At 40.6% G+C, this 6,833-nt stretch overlaps 1 protein-coding gene across 6 annotated transcripts in view; it reads left to right on the top strand.

Annotated features, from left to right (window-relative positions):
* Positions 1-6,833, top strand: part of cacna2d4a (calcium channel, voltage-dependent, alpha 2/delta subunit 4a) — a 94,569-nt gene that overhangs the window by 55,165 nt on the left and 32,571 nt on the right. The gene's annotated exons all lie outside the window — the stretch shown is intronic.

The following is a 6,833-nucleotide window of genomic DNA, read 5'->3' as shown; positions in this document are numbered from 1 at the left end:
TGGCAGGAGAATACGTGTGTGTGTGTGTGTGTGTGTGTGTGTGTGTGTGTGTGTGTGTGTGTGTGTGTGTGTGTGTGTGTGTGTGTGTGTGTGTGTGTGTGTCTTGTCAAATATAGTTACATTAGTGTATGCAGCCTCTGTCTGCCTGCAGCTCTCCCACTGTGACAGAGAGAGGATGAGGGAGGTGGAATATACAGGATCATAATAAAGCCGAGAGAAGAAAAGGGGGAGTAGGAGTTGGGAGGGAGGGGAGTAAAGAAAGAAAGTAAAGAGAAAGGAGGTAGGGAGAGAAAAAGGGGGCTGGTGGAGGAGGGATAAAGGCAGCAGGGAGGGAAAAGGAAAGAGGAGATCAGGAAGGAAAGCTGTAGCTATAGGGGGAGGGAGGAAGAGAGGGAGGGAGGGGGGATCAGCTGATTTCAGTGAAGATGAGAATCTCCCTTCCACCACATGGGCTTTTCTCCTCCCTTGATTTGTTCTCTGTTTTTTTCACTTTGCGTCTCCCTCGCTCTGCTTTCCTTTTTATTCTGCTCCCTGTGGCACTTCTTGTAGGTAAAGCAATATAATTGTGGGTACATTATGGGATATTATATTTCTAAGTCAGTGCAATATCCTCCAAGTGGGTGTGTTGTGTGTAGTGGAAGTCATTGTGAGAAACGTTTTCATTGGAAGACACCAGGGATCATTTTGAATCGGTGGGAAAGAGGGTGGTGGTGTAAAGGGGGTGTTGATGCTGGATATGAACTGGTGGGGGGACTCCGTGTTTATTTGAACACAGCATATAATTACTTGGCTGCTCCCTTACACACACTGAATCATAGTGCACACACATAAACACACAAATACACACACATTGTGCTGCTAATGAGCATGTGAATCCTTTGGCTTGACGGTGGAGCATTTCACTGCATGTCAGAGTGTGAAAAATCAGGGCGCACCGTTACAGGACACCCAGGTTGGTTGAAAAATATCTAATAAGTCATAATATTATCTCAAACAATTGTATTTTTAAAAATCTGTTATCTCTCCTCGGTTTTTCTTAATGTCCCCAACATTGAAGTTGTGACTCTCATTTAAAGCCGGTTTCACAGGATCACATGACAAAAGTGGCCAGTAATATCGGCTCTAATACATATGAATTAAATAAGTAATTTCAGGCCAACATTAAGACCTTGTCATCCAGCCTTTCTGTTTACTAGTCTCCTACCTGTTCACCTTTTTGAGTTTGCACTCATCACTGTATCTCCAGCTTCCTGAGTTTGCATACATCACATCATTTTTTTCAGTTTCATCTGCCAGTGCTGTCTTACACTGTACACACTGTTCATTAGTAGGTATAAAAGATGAGTGCAATATGCCGATTCACATAAAAGTTGAAGGACGTTTTGTAAGAACATGTGTTTATAACAGCAACGGTGATGGTTGTGTATGTGTGTGCGGTGTATGTGTGTGTGTGTGTGTGTGTGTATGTGTGCGTGCGTGCGTGCGTGCGTGCGTGCGTGTGTGTGCTGGTGTCTATTTGTGTGTGTGTCCATCTGTCCCAACAGAGTAATTAGTCCTGCACCCTCGTTCCAGAGTGCAAAGGTCAGTGCCGAGCATGAGCCACAGTGACCCAACCTTTCAGCTTCTGAGAATTTAGTTCAAGGACACTTTGATTCAAATATAGAAGAGAGACATACGCCTGTTGACAGATAATATATCTCAAAAGGCATTAAATGAAGGTTGAATTAAAAATATAAAGTATATATAATTCAAACTCCTTGTGTCAAAACTTAGGCTCACTAACTAACTGCAGAACACACTCTATACTTCTGTGCACCCTCCCTCGGCTCTCTACACATTTTCATCAGGCATATTAATTTGCCTCCCTGGGGAGAGTGGAGTTTTGGAGTTGTGGAACTTTCACTTGATTTTCAATGGTTTTACTGGTTTTGCACAATTTAATAATACACAAACATAACAAACAGTGCAGGAAGAGGCAAAAAAACCCATTTGGCTTATTCAAAGCATCTACATAAATAATGTAAAAAATCGTTATATTTTATATACAACACAAGATCAATATACAAACAATTGCTTGAATTTAAAGAAAATTGCAAGCTTGGACTATACCTGACATAAGATAAAAGGACACTGATGTGATTATGAAAACCGGGCGAGTGGTCAAATTATTCTTCAGGTACAGGTTTTCACCTTTTTGACCTGTGCACCGGATGAAGTGATCTGAGAAGTAGAGTACAGCCATCAGGAAAAAGGTTTTGCTTGCACCCAAGCCCATCAGATTCTCACTCTGGTTAACCTCTGCACCGGTGCTTCCCTTATACTTTAATCACTGTTTGTTTAACGGTATAATCTGTGTGTCATACATATTTAAATCATAGTGTACCATGAAAATAATTGCCACTAAGCAGAACTTTAATTATATAAAAAAAGGGCTCCAAATGAACTTTCAACAATTAATTATCACCGCGTGCCCTCAGAGATTCTGCACTATGCTCTTTCAAGTCGGCAGCAGCAAGTAATTAATTTAATACGGCTGAAAAGTCCTCCTTAAATACCTAGTTTCAAAAACTTTGATGATTTCTATAAACAACTGCTGTGATTGGCCGAGGCATTGTTGACTGATTGAGAGAGAAGAGGTTTTTGTCACGAGATAAGAACGCAAGGTGAGCTCGAATTATTTGCTCCTGCGAGGGATGTGTCCACTTTTTCAGGCTGTTTATGTGCCTGGCACAGAGGCCTGCTGGCGTGTGGAGCCTTTGTTTATGCCAGCACCTTCTGCCAAGGCGGCTATTATGGCCGGCTCTGTTCCATCGATGCTGCAGGAAATACGTGTTTTGAAAAATGATTACTGGCAGTTGTTTGGAGCAAGAAAGTGTATCTTTTGACCTTTCTGCCTGGCTATTATACTCTTTATCTGATATATTTCTTCCTTAGCTACAGGCCTATTTATTATCTAGGAGGCATGATTAAATCCCTGCACTCTTTGTTCACTGCTTCTATTATTGACGATATATAAATTGAAACCCATTATGTTGCATTCATTAAAAGTTGTTTTCTCTCCCCTTTCTGCTCTCTTTCTCCTCTACCAATTCTGTGTCCTCCTTCCTCTCTATCTTTCTCCCTCTATCTCCCTCACTCTGGAATTTACTGTGCTATTGGGGGAGTGTCATTGAAGATGTATTGGCTCTAGTCTCTGTATTAACACCATGTCTGGCCTCGTCACGTTTAGCACTACTACCACAACCAGTTCCTGAGCAAGTGACTTCAAGGCACTATCAATCTCATCTCACACACACACTGTAAAGACAGAGGGATTGTATGTGTCCATGGTGCCATCCCAGGAGTCACCGGTGTCGTTGTTCCCATAAATCAGTGATTTTTATCATCCTGGCCTCATTGACCGGACAGTTTTATGGCCCTTTGGTCAATATGGTCAATGAGGGTTGCTCCATTAGAAATCAATCAGGTTTTAATTCATCAATGAAAGACTTTTCTCCAGAAAGGCTGTTATTGATTATTTCTGTGGTGTTCCCATTAGTTTTTGGTTATTTATAATATATCTGGTTTCCCTCATTGGCTTTAAAGCACTTTTAGACTGGTTGATAAAGCATAATATTGCATTACATGTATTTTATTGGTACTTTAACAGTGGCTTGATTTAATGCACATTTTCTGACCTGTTATGTTTATGCATTTAACTTAAGTAAGGTAGCATGTACTGTGTTTTCCAAGCACATGTCAAGTTGATGGCTTGTTTTAGGATCCAATGCAATTTGAACTACCTGGAAATGTGAAGCTTTTTTTGGAGAAGTGAATCGTCAGTTGTGACCTCTTGCTGCATGAATCATTCATCTTCTTTTTAAATACTTATTTTCTTTCCTATCACCAAATCAACCTGCCTTCAGCGAAGTAAAGAAAAATGATACGTGATCTTTGATAATCTCATCAAGTTTAATCGCTAAAGTGCCCCTTTAAGCTTTGAGGATAATTGAACAAAAACACATGGTGATCAGTTAAACAGAGAACACCTGGGCTAAATACTGCTATATTTTTTGATCAAATACCTCAATACTGATACTTTCTGAATATAATCAATTATATCAAAAAGTATTTCATGTATTGCAATAATCTATGATCAAACTGTGTAAATAATAAAACCTGATATGCTATAGCAACAATATAACGTGCACTAATAGCATGTATTTCTTAAACATACAAAGTTGAACACTTCTAATACTAACTGAACTGTTTAATGTTATTTTTCAAAGCAACTGGACAGCCTGAATAAGTGACTTTTTATTAATCACCATATCTCCTGAGTGCTGCTTCAGATCTTCTTTTCAGCAAACACTTGAAACAAAATGATATATGTTTTTCCCTTGAGCATTACTGATGCTTCTAGCACACAGCACGCTAAAACTATCGATAGTAGCCTGACTGTGTGGCAACATATAGTCTGGGTTTGGCTTGTGATGCATAGAAACATTGGCTGGCAGTTCCCTTACATCCTAGCTTTGAGGTTAAAATTGAACATGCTGTATCTTCCTAATTAAAGAAAAAAAACAGCACAAGCAAAAACAGGCCCATCGGAGGTCTGGACCTGTAATAGTTTCAGAGACTCAGTGTTCATCCAGCCATGGCTGTTTTATTTCCCTGTAACACGCTATCTGTCACAGCAGGATAAATTAAGTGGTGCTGTCGACGGATTATAAAGTATTTTAGTTGCGCACTCTCCCTCTCACACACACACACACACTCACACACACACACAAAGTTTATCCCCTCTGAGAGTCTCATTAATTTGGCCAAGTTGATTTGTTCTGAAAGGCTCTGAATTCATCCAATCCAGACAGATGGCAGAGTGGGATTTCCTAAAGGAGAGGCAGAGAGAAAAACAGACAGAGTGGTATGAGGCAGGCAGCAGGCGAGAGTGAGTGGGGGGGACAAGAGGGGGAGAAAGGGAGAGAAACAGACATAACATCAAAAGGTAAAGGGAGTAAAAAGTCAACAAGAAAATCAACACAAGAGAAAAAGAATAATTGAGGTAATATTTTACTTCTATCTGTAAAAAAATAAAAATATGAAGTTTACAAGTAAATTATTTGTAAGTATTCGGTTTAAAGCTTGTTTATAAATCCTCAAATTTTAAGAAAAATCTATAAATGCTGGCTTAAAAATGTTGAAATCTCTGGGACTTTTTTTTTTTCAACCCGTAGGAAAACAACAAAATAAAAATGAGTATGCTGGCTTACTGGGAGTTACAGTACACGCCTGAACAATAAAAATAAAAGAGAAGTGACCCCTAAACAAAGAAAAACAAACACACACATACACACACAGTGCCATGTTGATCTCCTTTCACATTATTAAAGATTGAGCAGGTAATTGAATTTCACACCAAATTAGTGCCTCAAAATGTCGCATCTTAATTTCCCTTTTGATGTGTGGCGAAGAACCCTTTGATAAGCACAAGCTACCATGTCAACATTCAGAACAGAGGAAAGGGCATAGCAGATTGCAGTCACAAGTTCTTACACACACACACACACACACACACACACACACACACACACACACACACACACACACACACACACACACACACACACACACACACACACACACACACAGGAACATGTTTCTCCCTGTCTCTCCACTATGAATGATTTAGTGAGCGTGCCTCTAACAGGCTTTCTAAAGAAGGCTGTTAAACTAGGTTAACTTAAGGTAGGCTGTGCTTACTTGAAAAGGTCTGCACATACATATACCTAATGTCAACAGCACTTAAAGAAACAGACTGCTGATTTAACACTCTGTTCCGTCACCTCTGAGGATCTGACCTGATGTGACACACTCCTCTGTCCACTTTCAGCTGAGTCACCACTTTCAGCAGTAAGAGACTCACAGCTGTATTTTTTCTCTTGCTCCACAGGGAAAGTGTTACCTGCTTCTCGGATAATTAAGCCCAAATTTGCAGCCTCATTTGGTTTGATTGTGTGAGTGCATTTCCTGTGTGTGTAATTCAAAGCTAGTTAGTCCGAGCCGACACCATTTCTGTTGTTTTAATTGAAACAAAAACAATCATGTGGCTGTGCCCGTGCGTTCCCCTCGGTCCGCATTCTTGATGTTCAAAAAGTTGCGCATTAGAAAAGTGAGAGACATTTCTAGAGAGAGGGAGATAGATTATGGTGAGAGGAGGAGGAGGGTGAGGGAGGGAGGTTGAGTCATCACGCTTTTGTCCAATCCCAAGCCTCTGCCTGTTGCTTTGGTAACGTGATGTCAGTGCAGCCTCTGGCGACTCCTCTGAGGTTAGCCGACTTCAGCACAGAGGTGTGTGTGTGTGTGTGTTTGTGTGTTTGTGTGTGTGTGCGCGTTTGTGTGTGTGTGCGTGTGTGTGTGTGTGTGTCTGTGTCTCTCTTTCCAGGTTGTCCGAAAAGTCAACTGGTGTTAAGTTTGAGGTCAGAGGTCAGTTTAAATGATTCACCAGTTTTAAAAGGTAAACAGGTAGGATGTCCTAACTTGTGTGTGGATGAGTGTGCATCCATGTGTGTGTTTGTGTACTTGTGTGTACTGTCGTGAGTTGTGTATATGTACATACATTTGAGATGGTAAGTGTAAATGATTCTCTGATTCTTTTGTATGTGCTAATGCATCAACTGCCTCTCAGCATGTGTGGTAATCTTTGTGTGTGTGTGTGTGTGTGTGTGTGTGTGTGTGTGTGTGTGTGTGTGTGTGTGTGTGTGTGTGTGTGTGTGTGTGTGTGTGTGTGTATTCAAGTCAAGGTTCTCTATTGAAACTGATCATTGCCATCAATTGTTGCTGAACTTTTTCTT

The sequence above is a fragment of the Eleginops maclovinus genome, chromosome 17 (assembly GCF_036324505.1).
Source record: "Eleginops maclovinus isolate JMC-PN-2008 ecotype Puerto Natales chromosome 17, JC_Emac_rtc_rv5, whole genome shotgun sequence".
Lineage (NCBI taxonomy): Eukaryota > Metazoa > Chordata > Actinopteri > Perciformes > Eleginopidae > Eleginops > Eleginops maclovinus.
Note: the sequence above shows the minus strand (reverse complement) of the source record. Positions and strands in the feature narration are given on the sequence as shown.